Source organism: Pteropus alecto, unplaced genomic scaffold, assembly GCF_000325575.1.
Source record: "Pteropus alecto unplaced genomic scaffold, ASM32557v1 scaffold220, whole genome shotgun sequence".
NCBI lineage: Eukaryota > Metazoa > Chordata > Mammalia > Chiroptera > Pteropodidae > Pteropus > Pteropus alecto.
The window spans coordinates 1,586,754-1,603,383 of record NW_006430043.1 but is presented as its reverse complement, the minus strand read 5'-3'; the positions used below and the strand labels follow the sequence as shown (position 1 = coordinate 1,603,383).

At 42.8% G+C, this 16,630-nt stretch overlaps 1 long non-coding RNA gene across 1 annotated transcript in view; it reads right to left on the bottom strand.

Annotated features, from left to right (window-relative positions):
- Positions 1–14,836: 14,836 nt before the first annotated feature.
- Positions 14,837–16,630, bottom strand: part of LOC112478161 — a 12,947-nt gene continuing 11,153 nt past the window's right edge. The window contains exon 2 of the long non-coding RNA XR_003045729.1: positions 14,837–15,152. This is a non-coding gene — a long non-coding RNA (uncharacterized LOC112478161). The remainder of the gene's footprint in view (positions 15,153–16,630) is intronic.

Sequence of the window (16,630 nt, the reverse complement as noted above, 5' to 3'; positions counted from 1 at the left end):
CCCGGAGTGGCCGAGGCCAGCGCCTCTGAGAAAGAGGCAGACGTCGAGCTATACTTCCTCGGGGCTCAAAATCCCTGACAAGCCACTCACTAGCTGGGTGACTCTGGGTAGATTCTTCATCCGTCAGTGCCTTTGTTTTCTTCTTCTTCTTGGAATAGAGCTAAAAACAGTGCATGCTTCTTGGGGTTGTAGGAAGGACTAAATGAATTAACATTAACGTATGCGAAGCTTTTAGGATCCTGTCTAGTCCACACTAAATGCTATATAAAGCTTGATTATTATAAGTACTTGAGCACCAGATTTCAAGTGTCCTCTTCCCAGGTTCTAAAATCGCCCCTTCCACCTTCTTCTCTGGAAGGGCTGTCACAATCTGGTTATGCTCACTGGTCACCAGGAATGAGAAGGATGGTGCACAAACCCTGCCACCCACCCAGTCCCCTCACCCCAGTTCAGGAGACCCTTCCCTCTCTCAACTCTGGGGAAAGCCCTAGCTCTCCTTGGTGTAGGGATGTTCTGGCCTCACTGGTCTGGGTCACTCGCCAGAGTGAAAAAGCTGGGAAACTCTAAAATCTGAATCGTTGTCCCAAACCTGTTACTACCTCCGTGACCCCAAGTCAGCCACCTCCTGGGCCTCATGTTTTTCATGAGTGAAATAAAGATATTCTTGAACACACATTTATTAGATATAAGACACTGGCCTGGCCTGCGCTAACGATTTTAAAGGTTGTGACGAGCACCGGAAATAATGCAGGTGGAAGTGAGTCATGAAGTGTCATACAGTTCCACTCATTCTACAATCCTAGAATTGTAGAAGGGCTTCCAGGTCACTCAATGCCTGTCTTCCTGTTCCCCGCACCTGCCACCCATATCAACTCCAAGAAATTAGGGATTTTATCTGTTTTGTCCTCAGATGTGACCCAGCACCTAGCACAATGTATATGAGATTGTCAATAAATATGCATTGAATGAATGAATGAATGAATGAATGTTTTAAATTCAGCCTCTCAGGGTAGGAATCTTCTTTATAGCCTTCCTGACATCTGGCCTCTGTGTGAAAACTTAAAAATAGGTTTTAAGTGACTTTAAGACAGTGCCCACTTGGGTACTCTAGTTATTATAACATTATTTCTCCTCCTACTGTGTTAAAATCTGCCTCCTTTTAACCTTCAAGACCCAGCTCTGCCCACTAGTATTACACAGAACTCCCTCCTCCATAAGATTTCATATATAAGTGGTTATTATTCTCCTAATCTGTGTAGAAAGAGCCCCAAGCATAGTGTAGAATTTAGCTCCACTCCTGGCCTCGGGTCCCACCTGCCTGGGGATGAGCTATACAGGAACACCTCAAGGAATTAGAATGACAGTGATCCTCAGATCTTGGAGTCTGTTTCTCCCAAAAGCCCTGGTCAGAACATGAGGAAGTATATCTTCCACTTTTTCTCCATTCATAGGCAGGATGGAGAGAATTTCTAGAACTTGGAGAATGAAGGAGAGAAGGGGGCTGTATCTGAATGGCCACGTAGAACAGAGCCCTCCTACCAACCCCAGCTATGAGAAAATGGAAACAAATCTAGTGGAAGGCTAAAATGGAAATAAAGAGAAGTTTTTTTAAACAACAAGTACTGAAGATGTATTTGTACAGCCAAGTTTTCTTCTTATGGTTTTGTTTTTTTAAGTAACGTAACAATATTATACAGCAGTGGAAAAGAATAAAATATAGCTACATATATCAAGTTGGATGCATCTCAGAAAATATTGAGTGAAAAAATCAAGCTGTGGAAAAATTCAGTAATTCCATTTATATCAACTCAAAACATTCAAGATTAAACTACAGATTATGCGAGAAACTATAAGGAAAAGCGAGGGAATGATAACCCAAAATTTAGTGTAGTGGTTTCCTCCAGGAAGAAACAGTATGACAGCATGGAATGGCACATAGGAGACTTCAAAGGTGACAAAAAAAAACTTTTTCTTATTCTGGATGGTAGCCACATGATTGTCAATTTTATTGTAATTCACCATAACTTATATGCATGGTATAATTATTTCTTTGTATACATTCAGTTTCTAATAAAAACAATTAAAAATAAGTCGAGAACATGCATATCCTAATATACAGTGAATTTTTCTCCTGTAAAAAATAAAGAAAGATAGAAATATGATGAAGTGACTGGTGCTGCAGTAGGAGGAGTTTAGGGTAAATTGGGGACTCTGAGACATCACAATGCCCTGTGCCTAAAGCACAAAGAGTTCTCCCCCCAGCCCCACCCTAGGCAGCAGGGTCTAATTGGCTGATCTTTCTCCATCATCTACCCCCCTAGCAATCTGAAGAGGTTCATTTACATTGTCCAGCTTCTGCTAGGCCCTTCCCACACATGCTCGTTATTTGAGTCCTGATTTGTGTCCACTGCTAGACCTAATGATTTACACTCAAGGCCAAATGAAAGGACTGGGGAGCCAAGGGGAGGAGAAAGGTGAGGAAAGCAGAGACTTTTACGCCACCCAGGGGTGGGGAGTGAATTTCAGCCCCTTGTGGCCCATGCTGTCCCCTCAAGTTAGTTCCCTTTGCCACACTTAAACTGGTCTTTTCCCTCTTACCTTTCCAAAAGCCACTGCATTCTATTCCAGGAAGCCTTCCTCACCTGTATCACTCTTCTATTCTCCACCCCCATCACCCTGCCCCATCCCCACTAACATCTAAAGCAGTATTTTTCAAACTGAGGTGTATAAGAGTTGACTAATGAGCATATAAATAAATATATTCTTAATAACATAAATAGAATAAAGTAGAATAAATTAGATCAAAATCCTCCCATGCGGTAAGGGTGAATACCACTGTTATACTGTTTCATGAAACTTCTGAGAGAGACAGAGAGAGAGAGAGAGAGAAGATAGATCTGTTTTATATATACATATAATGGATTTTAATTTTTAAAAAGTGTTTAAAACCCACAGTCTAGAGCACTTGGTTCTATCATTTTGAAGGTCTGGTAGTCTGAGTCTGCATATACGACCCATCTTCCTTGCCTATTCCTCTTCCTTCTCCTGCCTCTACCCAGTGTCCCATGGAACAACAGAACTTTCTGCAGTAATGGAAAATATACTATATCTGTGCTGTCCAATGCTGTAGCCACTAACCACATGTGGCATCTGAGCACTTGAAATATGTCGACTGATAAAATGATTTTTTGACTACACTTAATTTCAATTAATTTAAATGTAAACAGCCACAGTAGTGGCAAGTGGCTAATGGCTACCATATTGGACACTGCAGTGCTAGACTATAAGCTCCCTGAGGGCAGAGACCAGGCTCTTGTTCCCCTGGGATTTAGCACAGTTCCAGCATGGGTTAAGTCATCAATAACCAGTATGGGGGACTGTTTTTGTTTTTGAGATGAAATTAAGTAGCTCTGACCTGTAGCATTTGCCAATACCCATGGTATAAATATTCCCACTGTGGTCAATTTCAAGCTACTAGTGCTTTAATTCTGGCAAGAAAAACTCTTGAATTTAACAATCAGCTCTCACTAGCTTTTGAATGAATGAGTGAATGAATGAACAAATAAATGAGCAAATAACCTACCAGGATGGGGCTCCGCATGCAGAACACCTAAGGGAAGGAGGAAGGAGAGTAGAGGGATCTTCTAAGCTGTCAACAGGCATCTTCCTTCCTTTGTAGCTACTCCTTTAACAATAAACAGAACCTAATGGGAGAATGGCTGAAAATGGCTTCCTTTGTCTGTGGCCCCACTTTGCACCCCCTACATCTTTAAGAAACCCCAGAGGCTTTCCAGCAGGCCCCAATCTAAGTCATTCTAGCCAGAGGAAAATCCTGTATGTTACAAACGCTATTAAATGAATATTAAAGCATGTGGAATGGATATCAAGCTCATGTAAGGCTACTGCTACCTTTTTTTCCCCCCAGGTACAGAAATTACACAGCCTCCCTCCATCACTTAAACAGTCTTTGTAATGGAAAGGTGCTAAACTATAAATCTTTGCTGTCAATTAGGAATGCTAGTGCAAATATTTAAAGGCCCCAGGCACAATTTTCACCTAACCTTGGAAGAGCTTTACAGTCCTCGCCTGGAGTCACTCCTGCATTCCACACATGCTCAAGGAAGGAGTGGCAGGGGCTACTTTGGGAAAAGTTGGACCCTTGGTCTTAGCCTTAACCGATGCAAAACACAGACTTTCAAATAAAAATACAAGTAACAAACATAAGGCAAGGATACAAGAAAGGACACAAGGTGAATTTAAAGCCAAGTAAGGGCACAGCAGTAAATGCTACAGGCATTCAGAGTAAGGATGGTGATCATGATTCATGATTTACAGTAGAAATGGAACCTGAGCAATGCTAGGACTTGTGTAGTAGGAGAGGTGTACATTCCAGAGGAGAGAATGATGAGAGTAAAGTCCCCAAGGTTCAACAGCAGGCCTAGCACATAGTAGGTAGTCAATAAATGCATGTTTATTGAGTGAATAGGGCTTCAGAGAATCTGAGTCCACTCTTGTCTGTAGCAGTGGCAAGAGAGCACAGTTGGGCAAATGCTAAGCCTCAGGTAATACATCACCAGAGAGATAACCTTGAGCTGGCAGAAGTAACAAGGGCATAGGTGGGATTGAGCTGAGCCCAAAGCACCAATTGAACAATCTGTTCCTGCAGCTACTAGATGCCAATCCTCCAGCTGCCCCAATGCCCTAGGCCTAAATAAGGAGGTGACTCTGTTCAGGCAGGCTCTCAAAGGCCTGCTGCCTGCCTTCATGCTGCCTTGAGCCCTGTCTGGCCCCAGGCCCAGCCACACTCTGTTCCTCAGAGTTATTAGATCCCTATGTCTGCAGAGCTAAGGATGATTGTACGGTCACAGGCCTTGTCAAATCAAAACCTTCCTGGGGTCCCCTGGAGTTGTCGCTCATGTGCCACATTCAAGTTTCTATCACCTCACTCCAGCCCTTCTCAGCAAGTTCTCTGGCTTGTTCATGCTCCCACCAAGTAATACATAAATCATCCTTAAAAGGCAGTATCTTATTGTTCAATCTTTTATCCAAGAATCCCAAACTCCAGAAAGCTCATAATTCACTTACATGCAAAACCTGACAGGCTATCTACAGTTTTTATGTATCCCACTTAGTGTGAATATTGATACCTTCCACTGCAGAAATATTGATGTCTCCGATTCCATGATTCCAGGTGCCACCTCAACTCCCACTGTGGTTTTCCTTACACATTAAATTACCTATATATCCTTTCTAAAATCTAAAATGTTCTGAATCCCAAGAGTCATCTGGACCCAAGGGTTAGGTGAAAGGATTATGGACTTGCAGCATAAACCCAGGCTTAAGTTTACAGTGAAAAGATTTTGAGCTTGAATGCCTACTCCTTAGAGCCAATGTCGGGGAGAGCTTCCAGGAACATAAGATGAGGTGGGAGGACTTGGACAGCTCAGGCAGTGACTATTTACCGCTAGAACTCAAGTGCAGTGTTTCAATGCTTTAACAAGAGCAGTGCAGGGGTACACCTGCTTCCCAGAAGCTGTGACTTCATCTCTTCCTCACCTCCTTACCTGATTTTCTTCAACATTTAAATGAAGGCTTGGGTAGGGATGAAAGGAACTGAAGCATATAGCAAGCACACTTAAGGAACTTTATTAAGCTACTTTGATTGTTCCTTCATCCAGTAAGTATTTCTTGACCACCTTGTTCCATGTTAGGCCCTTGGGGGCAAGACAATGCTTAAATTACAGGATGAACTCAAGGTGAGACAGAATGTGCAGACGATTAGAAGCAAAATTGGACTGAGCAGATTAAAGTAAGATTTCAGAGGAGGGGGGAGTTTGCCCTGGAGAAAAGGACGGCTGGGAGGTAAAAAATGTGCCCTGTGCAGTGTCAGGAGACCAAGGTCTGTCAGGCTGGTTCACTGTGCAACCATAACCCTGTCCTTTCCTCTCTGAGCCCTCTTTTACTCACCAACAAAATGTAGATTTAGCCTCCAATCTCTTTTAACTTCCCCTCCACTTTCAGTGACACAAAATACCCAAAGGACTGTTGATTAAGAGAAGAGAAATTAGAATCTAGTCTTTGTGACTCCCAGGGGTACAACTAGACCAAAGTGATGAAGCTGCAGCAGGCAGATTTCTGCTCAAATTAAAGAGTTTTTAAGACACTGTCCTACATTCAGGAGGGCTGCCTGCCTCATCATCATCCTAGAGAGGCAGTCTGGGCTTTGGGCTTCAGGCAGGGAGTCAGAGCAGATGGCCATGTGGCCTCCGCCCATCCAAAGGGCCTGGGGTTCCATAAGTTGACCCTCAAGAGAGGCTTGGTATTTGCAGAGCATTTGCCAGTATACCAAGTGGCAATTCCATCTAGTTCCATCCTTGAGGGAGGTTTGGAAGACAATGAGGCAAGAATTCAAGTCCCAGTTTTTAAGGAGGCATTGAGGCCCAGGACCCTGAGTGCAGAGCAGAAATATCCTCCTGGGCACCTGGATGTTTAGGGAGGGGAACTCATAGTTATCTATGCACATAAAACACAAAATGCAAACTATAAAACTATATACCAAGAATATAATCAGTTGAGGGGGTTAGTGGTGATAAGGGTTGGCAGAGATTAGGGGAGGAGTCCATGCATGTCCTCACTCCTGCCCTCTGTTCACACACACACACACACACACACACACACACACACACACACACACACTTTTCTTTCTCTAATCCCTCATACTAGCCTCTCTCCCACTCCTACCCTGCCCAGGAGGAGATGCGGCTACTGCCCTTGATGAGTGTAAAGTGTGACTGGGCAAACACCAGGCTGACCCATCTACAGGACACTACAGGGGACCAAGGTTCAGTAGAGTCTGCTCTACTTTGTCATCAGAGAGGAGAGGTGTACCCAGGGTTACAAGAAGGATGGTGGACAGGGGAAGGGGTTTCCTGGACGTGCTGATAGGTCAGGATAAGTGGAATATAAATGGACAGAGGATGGGGGCAGGGAATGGTGATGGGAACACCATGAACAAGGGCTTAGAGAGTTACCTGCTTTGGTCCATGAAAACTCCCCTTCTAGAAGTAAAGCAGTGGCCATTTTTGGAGGAGATCTAGTGATCATGAAAGTGGGAATACTGATTTAATCATTTGAAAATACCTCCTCTTCCCCCACATTTGGAAGCATCACACACACACACACACACACACACACACACACACACACACACACACAGAGGCGTTTCTGGTTCCTAGCCACATAGGGGCCAAGTTACACTCTTGCTCCAAGACAGAAGGGGCTGCAGACAGCACCCCTGCAGCAAGTTCAGAACTGAGTCTGCATCTTCCACTTTTCTAGCCCTGTCCTGAAGGAGAAGTGGGTTGGGTGGGGAAGCAGGACATGAAGAAAGGCAAGTGGCCTGCACTGGGACAAAGGGAGGGATGACCAAAGACTCAAAGGTCTGGAATCCCAGCACTCACATTAAATATATTTCTGTTCCTGTAATAGCAGCTCCAAATGGCCCTGTCCCAGGTTCCCAGAGAGCTATCCCTGGATAGAAGTCAAAGAGCCCAGCCAAGGCCCCCACAAGAACAGTCCTAGAAAGGTCATTGCCTCCATTCCCCTGCCTCCGAGGCATTCTCCCAGACCCCAGGAATCGGTGTGAGTCTGCATTCTGGTGGACTCTTCCAGGACCTGACCTCTGGGGGATGAGCAGAAGGAGGGGGAGGGGTAGAAGTCAATGAGGTCTGGGTCTGGGGGTCACCAGGAGACAAAGGAGACACTCTCAGGAACCTCTGTGAGTAGACTGTGCCTCTGGGATATCCGCATGGGCCCCGTGAGCTCATTCCAAACCATCCCTTTTGCTTTTGAATTTCTGCCCTCTATTCTCCACTCCTACCTGAGGTGAGAGCATGGAGAAGCCAGGTGGCATGCAGTGAACTGAGCTCTTCCCTGCACAGTGCCAGGCCCTCTGGCTCAGAATAGTTTATCCTGTCTTGTGGTACCTGGGAGGCAGGAAAGGCTTTGAGGTCCAAAGTCTACCGTGGATAAACCCCTCGATCAGGGGTAGACACAAGGTCTGAGAATCTCCAGACTGGGAGATGGGAGACAGTGTCTCTCCTGGCTCCCTCAGTCCCACTTATCCTGGATCTTCACTCATGGTACTTTCAGGTCCCTCTGGGACAGTGGCAACAGCTGAGGGTGATGAGTGGTGCAGATGAGGGCATGAGATCCTCACTTTTCCGCCCTGAACAACAGTTCACACTTTGCTTCCGTAATTATCTTTAAATCCACATCAGTCCCCCAATACCACTTCCCCTCCTCCCACTGTAAACACCTCTGATGGCTTCTCACTGTGAAAGTATAGAATCCTATCTCCTTGTTCTCCTATTCCAGCTCTTCCACCACCTCCATATTTATCTCCCTACTTAACCCTTCAATCTCCTTCTTCACTAAACCCTCTGCTTCACTTGAGCTGATCCCAACAATACTTCTTATAATGCCTTCTGCCCATTCCTCTATGTACCCTTGCTCCTCTGTTTCCTACATCCCGTGCTTCCCTCAAGGCTCAGCACAAATGACACCTCCTACCTGAAGCCTTTCCCATAACTCTAGCACCCACTGTTGGTGTCCTCTCCACCTCTAATTAGCACCACACAATATATGGGTGCCTGGCCCCATATACTGGCTGGCATCGATTATTTGAATGGACATCGTATGGGTCCAATCATGGTGCCTGCTCTACCGTCCTAGAAGAGACAGGGTAGTAAAGCCCATAGCAGGGGTTAATAACCTCCAGCTTGAACCTAAGAGATGTCCATGCAATGATTAAAACGAGACATTCCCCCTCCAGGTTCAGAAGTACAGGCCCAAGATGCAGGAGCCATAAGGGGTGCAGAGACCCAAAAGTGGACATGAGCGCTGAGGTAGGAGACATAGAATGAATGTGGGAGATAAGTTCTCCTCCCCTCCACCCCCACTCCAGGGTAGAGGATAAAATTCAGGGACTAAAGGGGACAGAAACTAGTTCCTGGGAAAGAATGTGTTATCTATCCCAGACGAAAGAAAATGGAAGCTTCCTGGAAAGGAGGGGTCCTGATCTTATCTGATACTTACATTCCAGAGGGCCTCTGCTGCTGCTTCTTAACTCAACTGGAAAATATCTGAGAATCCCTGCTATGGGCTGGGAGAAAGGAATTCAGGTGCCTCTCCTGACCTTCACCCCCACTCTGTTTCCCTCCCTCTGACCTCTGAGCTTGTTGTATATATGGACTGATGGGAGCAGGGACTCTGAATGCATTTGTTTCTTTGTCTACATCGGGCTGATCCTTTAAGCTAGTTTCCTTGAGAGATTATGTGAGGGCCTGGGAACTGTCAGGGCTCCACTCATGCAGGAAAAAAAAGATATATGAAATAGCCCCTAAGAGAAAGAGTCAATTTTCTCATTCAGTTGGCCATCCTCCTATTATCCTCACCCTACTACAGTGATGTCCACGGTGTTGACACTTCATTCATTTACCCATCCGGCTATCCACTCGAAATTACTTATTAGAGTTGACTATATATGTGTCAGACACAGTACTAGGGTACAGACACCTCTGTGGGAGTCCCTGTTCTCCATAATATATGATAAAAGCTAGAATCCAGCTATAAACACACTGTGAGTGGGTGGAGGCAAAGTTTTGTCTTGTAGATATCCCAGAAGCAGTGACACCTGAGCTGGTCTTTGAAGCCGCCATACAAGGTAAGCATCACAGGTAGAAGGAAAAGCAAAAGAAAAGGCCTAAACCCCATCCCCTTCCGTATACCATCAGCTGACCTTCCTCTTCCTCCTACATCAGATTTGTCTCTCAGTCTGATAGGTCTTTCCCATTAGCATTCAAACCTGTTCTAGTGGTGCTCACCTTAAAACAAGCTTTCTGCACCACCTTCCCCAGCAGCTCCTTCCTTAGCAATCTGTTCCTTTTCACAGGCTCTCCCCTTCGTGACCCCCGTTCACTCCTCAGCCCACTCTAGGCTGGCCTGGGCTCCACTACCCCAGGGAAGTTGCACTAACCAAGGTTCTCAGGGACTCCACATTATTAAAATCCCTGGACACTTGACATTTCTTATATTCCTAGATCTCTTAGTTTTCAGCAGTTGAATGCTCCCTCCTTGAAACACTCTCTTTCCCTGGCCTCCTTGACACCTCGCTTCAGGTTTTCCTCCAGGTGTACCTTCTCCTGCGTCAGGACTTGAGAGTGTGGTCTTCTTTGCCAGTCACACTTGACACATCCACTCCTCGCACACACATTGCAACTCACTTAGCTCCCTCCTACCTCATCCTCAGGGATCTTTCCCTCACCTTCCCGGGCTCTGGCTAAATGTTACAGTACCCAAAATGTGTTCAGTGAATGGGGGGTGGGGGTGGGGATAAAAGGGAGGACAGAGGGAGGGCAGGAAGAGGCTTGGTGAAAGGGTGCGGCTTAGCAAAAGCAGGGGAGGGCTGAGGGACAAGCCTGAAGAGGTACCTTGAACTCTCTCTCTAAGCATTTAGTTTCAAGATCTGCACCTGTTTGAGTTATTCTGTTTTTGTCCCTGGCACTTCATCGTTATAATATTCCAATTTACTGAATAGCAATTAAAGGCGTTGTAGACTGGTGACTCCAGAGGGACCTGTGGAAGCTGCACGCCTCTTAACTTTCCTCTGCCTCCTGCTGGCCTTCCAGGTGAGAATGATCATTCCAGCCTAATTTGGGACTACTAGGCTGTGCTTTGATTTTCTGCCTTATAGCACCATCATCTGGCTGCAGCTGCTAATAGTTGGCTTCTCCACCTGCATTCACCTCTAATTTCTTTTCAACTTTTCCAGTAGGCCATGTTCATAGAAACATAGACTCTTGAAGTACAAGCGACATCAGTAGACTGAAGTCCCATCCAGAGCTTCATCCCATGCTTGAATTTCATTCTTGAGGGCCATATTAGAGGTGTGGATAGAGTGGCAAATGACCGTAGTCTAACAGTCAAGGAACTGGCTCTGTGAATGCCAGGTGTGGGGCCCCCAACCCCGACATCTCCTTTGTGCCCAAGCTCTCCCAGCTTTCCTCATCTTGTCCCCGATATGATTCTCCCCTGCCATGCACACCTCTCACCCTTCTTCGCCCTGTGAGGAAAGTTCGGGGTCTCTTACTGGGTGCTTTTCCAGATTAGTTCAATCCTATTAACACAATCTTTGATCTTTACCCAATTGACTCTCACCACACTTTAAAAAATAAATGTTGTTTTCCTTATTACAACAGCAGAACATGTTCATTGTTGAAAATTAGACAACACAGATGAGCAGAAATAAGAAAGCATTTAAAAAGTCCAGAATGCCAACACCTGGCGATAACCATTGTTAAAACCTTGATATGTATCCTTCAAGATCTTTTAACATACTTATTTGTTTCACAGAAGTGAGATGGAATTGTAGCCACTGTTCTGTAATCTCCTCTTTACATATAACACATATAGTAGGAATTTCTTTCTTTATCAATATTTTTGTTCTTCTACATAGATTCTAATAATATTTTTTTAAGGATTGAATAACATTCGCTCAATGAATGGATATAGCATAATTTATTTGACCAGTCCCCTTGTTTTTGGATATTTACATTGCTTTTAGTTTTCTGCCATCATAAAGTGAACTTCAACAAAGTTGAAGTTCCATGTGGCTATTTTAAAAGTAATTTTGCATTGTAAATGTTCCTGTGGGTGGCATGTTACCCTGTTAAACTGCGAGGACCCCGGAGATAGACCCACCCACACCTCTTTCTCTGATGCAGAACCACACTTTCAGTAACGACGGTCCCAGTCTGTCCTGTCCTCTCCCCACAGGTAGACGACTCATTTTTCATCTAACTCCCACCCACCTTAGTTCTCAGCTTCTCCAGGGCTCCCATGTTTCTAACTTTGTTCTTACCTCGGAGATAAGTCAGTTTCCATCTATAAATTAGTGTCAAAGTAAGGTGTTATTTTTACCCTAGTGTTTAGGTCCTTTGCAATAATACCTAATATTTGTATAATGCTTTGTAGTTTATCAGCTGTTTTATACAAAGCTACTCCTCTTTGAGTGCATAGTATGTGCCAGGCACGGTGCTTAGAATTTGAAATAAAATGTCTCTAAGTTCCCCAAGATAGATAAGTATTAGGGGTCTTATGTTATTGAAGAGGATACTAGGGTTTAAGGCGAGGAAAAATGACACAGTGGAAAAGAGTTTTGAAGTCAGCCCAAACCTAAGTATGAATTGTCATTGGTCACGAGTATCACAAGCTGTCAGCCCACTCTTACGAAGTCTCAGACAGAAGCATTGAGTGTGAACACCATTAGGCAGGGCACACACTCCTTGGTCTTCACAGTCTGCAACATTCTCTGTGACTTAGACATTTCACATGTTTGCCTCTCTGAACTCTAAACAGCATTTGAATTTGAGACATCAGTGAATATTATTTCATTTGATCTTTAACAGGGACCTTGTAAAGAGATTAGGGCTCTGGGAGTAGTTCACCCTGGGTTAGGCAGTAAGGGGGTACATTGTCTGTAGGAAATTTAAAAACAATAAAACTGATTAAAAATCTGTTTTTATTATCTTCATGTGTGGACAATTCTAAACAAGGTCAAAGATAAAACATTCCATGAGAAAATCTTTTGTTAGTCTCAGTTCTAAACAATTGTTATCATTACTATTGAGTTTTAATAATAAATGGGTAAGCTTCAAATTAACACACTTCCATTACTTATTTTTTAATAAACATAGTATTCCATATGGAGTGAACACCCAATGTTTTCCACTCTACTTGTTCATTTTGAGAAAACTTTGTAATAGTTGAGAATTGTTCAAACCCTTGTAGTAATACATATTCCTAGGTTTAAATGGTAGATGAGAAATACACAATAACCACACACACAGTGATTGTAAAGAAACAACATTTGAGTTACTCCAATTCTGCCATTCTGGGTAGACGAAATTTTCATTTGTGTTTGAAATTTAAAACAATGACAGTGCAAACTGCAAGGTATAACGGTCTGCTTTGTAAATGCAAACATTAGTTCATATATGAAATGTTTTACTGTATTTGAATATATTTTAAGTTAAATAACATTTTTAATTGTTAATTATTCTAGAGCTGAAAAATGAATCAAGGAAATAATTATTCCTTCGAAAAATAATTTTGTCCTTTAGAGGTAGAGTTTCAAATACTCTAAGTATACTACTGGAGAAAGACATAATTTTATTTTTTTAGATATGATATTTATTTATTGGCTAATTAGAATTATTATGAACCAATCATTTATTTCTTGGTTAATTAGTATTGTTATTGAATGAATAACGTTTGCCCTATGATTACTGTATCAGTTAGGGTTCTCCAGAGAAACAGAACCAGTAGGACATATATAGATATGTATGAGGAGATTCATTATGAAAATTGGCTCATGTAATTATGAAGGCTAAGAAGTCCCATGACCTGCCATCTGTAAGCTGGAGAGTGAGTGTAATTACCAGTGTAATTCAGTCCAAGTCTAAAGGCCTGAGAATCAGGGCCTAATGGTATAAGTCCTGGCCTGAACCCAAAAGCCCAAGAATCAGGAGTGCCAATGTCCGAGGGCAGGAGAAGGTGGACACCTCAGCTAATGAAGAGAGTGAATTTGCCTTTCTGTTATATGCAGGCCCTCAACAGAATGAATAATGCGCACCTGCACCGGTGAAAATGATCTTCTTTACTCAGTCTACTGATTCAAATGCTAATCTCTTCCAGAAACACCCTCATAGACACACCTAGAAATGATATTTTACCAGTTATCTGGGCATCTCTTAGGCCTGCCAAGTTGACATGTAAAATTAATCATTACAATTATAAAATTATAAAAATAGTACAAAAGATATACAATGAAAAGTAAGTCTTCCTCCTAGACCCAGATGCCCAGATCCACACCTAACTCCAAATGCGACCATTATTTAAAGGTTTTTTTAATGTATAGGTAGATATAATTTTAATCCTATTTTACAAATGTGGAAACAGATTTAGAGAGATTGAGTAACTACCTGAGATCATGCAGCTGATGGAGCTAACAGAACTGAACTAGACCTTTCCTTGACACCACACTGCCATCCTGACATCATCCTGAGTTCATATGTATGTCTTGGGTGTGTCTCCTGAACCAAGGATCCTTGGAGAGAAAGGACTGCACATGGCACCTGCTCTGGGCAGTACCTAGCACTAGGCCACTGGGCACTACAGCAGGAAGCCTGGGATATGGCCCATGATTAAGCTGCTGTGTGGTGCTGGGCAAATCTCTTGATTTCCCCACCTATCCTTCTTACCCACTGGGCTAGGTTGGAGCTCAAAAAAGCAAGTAGAAAAATGTTTGGAAAGCAAAAGTGTCATACAGATTCAAGGAAAGGAGGGAGCAGATATTGATGATAGAGTTAACTTTGTACTTTAATTTGTGCACATGTCCATGTTCAGATGTAAATTTCCTAGAAAGGGTTGCTTGTTCACTGCCTCTCTTCTTTTGAAGGTTGACTTCCATCCACTTCTCTACAAGTGCCCAGCCAAATGCAGATAATGAGCCTATCAAAGGGGCTGCATGGGCACCTAGATTTGTAGCCAAACCACATACCCAGGTAATGACACTTCCTTCAAGGAACAGCACAGGCGACCCAACCAGCTGGAGTGTAGGACAGCTAAGCCGAGAAATTCAACCACGGGAAAGAGCCTATATCCCCAAAGAAGAAACACTTGCCCCCTGCCCCTGGCTGACATTCTACGACTGCACAGTTAGCTCTGTATCAGTTTACCCATCGCTGCATAACAAAACACTCCAAAACGTACAGGCTTAAAACAATAACCATTTATTTACTCACAACTCTGCAATTTTAACTGGGCTCAGCTGGGCAGTTTTTCTGTGGTCTCACCTGTGCTCATGTGGCTGCAGTCACCTGGATGAGGATGACCCAAGATGGCCTACGTGTCAGCTAGAGTGCCTCGGTTCTCCTCCATGTGGCTCTCCAGCAGAGTAGTCTAGGTTTCTTACCTGGGAAAGGCAGGTCCCAAGAGAGTGAAAGTGCAAGGTCTCTGGAAGTCAAGGTTCCATAAGTCACACATCGTCACTTCTGACATATTTGTTGGTCAAAGTAAGTCACAAGGCAATTCTAGATTCAAGGAGTAAGAAAATAGACTCCTCAATGAAGAAGATGCAAAATACTTTGGTCATAGTTTTCAATCTACCACAAACTTTATAATCTATCAATAAATAATTCTCATCAATCAACCAGCCTGCACTTATCGAACACCTAATATGTGCTAGATACTGTGTTAGATGCTGAAGAATAAAAGTACTCCAAGACCCAATATATGCAGAAAAATTTTGAAACAAGCTAAAGATTACTGGGTGCTTTTTGAGTGGAATTCTGAACTTTCTCTAGGATTCTTCACTGTTATTTGAATCTGTAGGGGTCTGCACTTTTGACTTTTTTTAATTTATAAAAATTGTTTATTTTAAAGACTCTCACTAGGACTTCAATCTTATTTTCAGATATGCCAAGAAAATAATCAATACATTCAATATACCTTTGTTTTTGACTAGACTTTGTAAGTTGGAAAAACTGACATTAATGAAAATAATTTTTGTCCATAGAAATGAAAATGAACTCTGTCCAGTGAGATAAAAATTTGATTTCTGCCCCGCAGAAAAGACGATTCCAAATATTACATTTTCATACCTGTATATTAACCAGTTTTGTACCTATTAGCAAATTCATTTCAGCATTCCTGATTGCCTATAAGTCTGCTCTTTATTCTTTAAATTGGTTTTTAACAAATTTCAGTTTTCCTCCTTAGTGAGTTAAATAAAACCTTTGATGTATGTTCACTTCGTATTTATATGAGTCATTATTTTACCTTTTTGAAAATTATCCTAATACACAGTTGCCTCAGCTGTCAAATGAGAAAAATAACAGTACCTCTCCATAAGATGGATGGCTGAAATTCAATATAATATATATATAAATATACACATATATATATCTCCATAGTACCAAGGTCATAACAAATGCTTGATAAATATTATGTTTTATTGTTATTATTATTACTCAAAGGACTTAGAACTTAGTTGGGAAATCACAAAAAACAGAGGCAAAGAGTTTAAGTATGTCATCACACCATGTGATAAATGTTTATTAATTCTGGTATTCAAAACACGTTAATGGAGTCTGGAGTAATCCAGGATGGCTTCCTGGAGGAGAGGTGATCCTTGAAGGATGAACAGGATTTTGGACAAGGAAAGTGAAGAGGGAAGACTGCTCTCCTGCCTGGGTCCAGAGTTGGGTTCAGGTTTGACAAACCCAAATACAAATCTCAGGCAAGGAAGGGTCAAGATAAGAAAGAATATAACTTGACCAGGCTCTGTGATGAGTTCATCCCTAGCTTCGTCCTCTATTGCATTTACCTATGATTTGTCTATTAAAGAGTACTTCATTTCTATTTATTTCTCCTATATGCAAAGACATACAACAAAAACATTAATTAGGTGAATTATTTTCTTATCAATACCTGCCAAGAGCACACAATTACCTATAGGTTTGTAAACTCCTAAGGGCCAAGAGTCGGGCCTTTAGCTGTTTCTCAAACA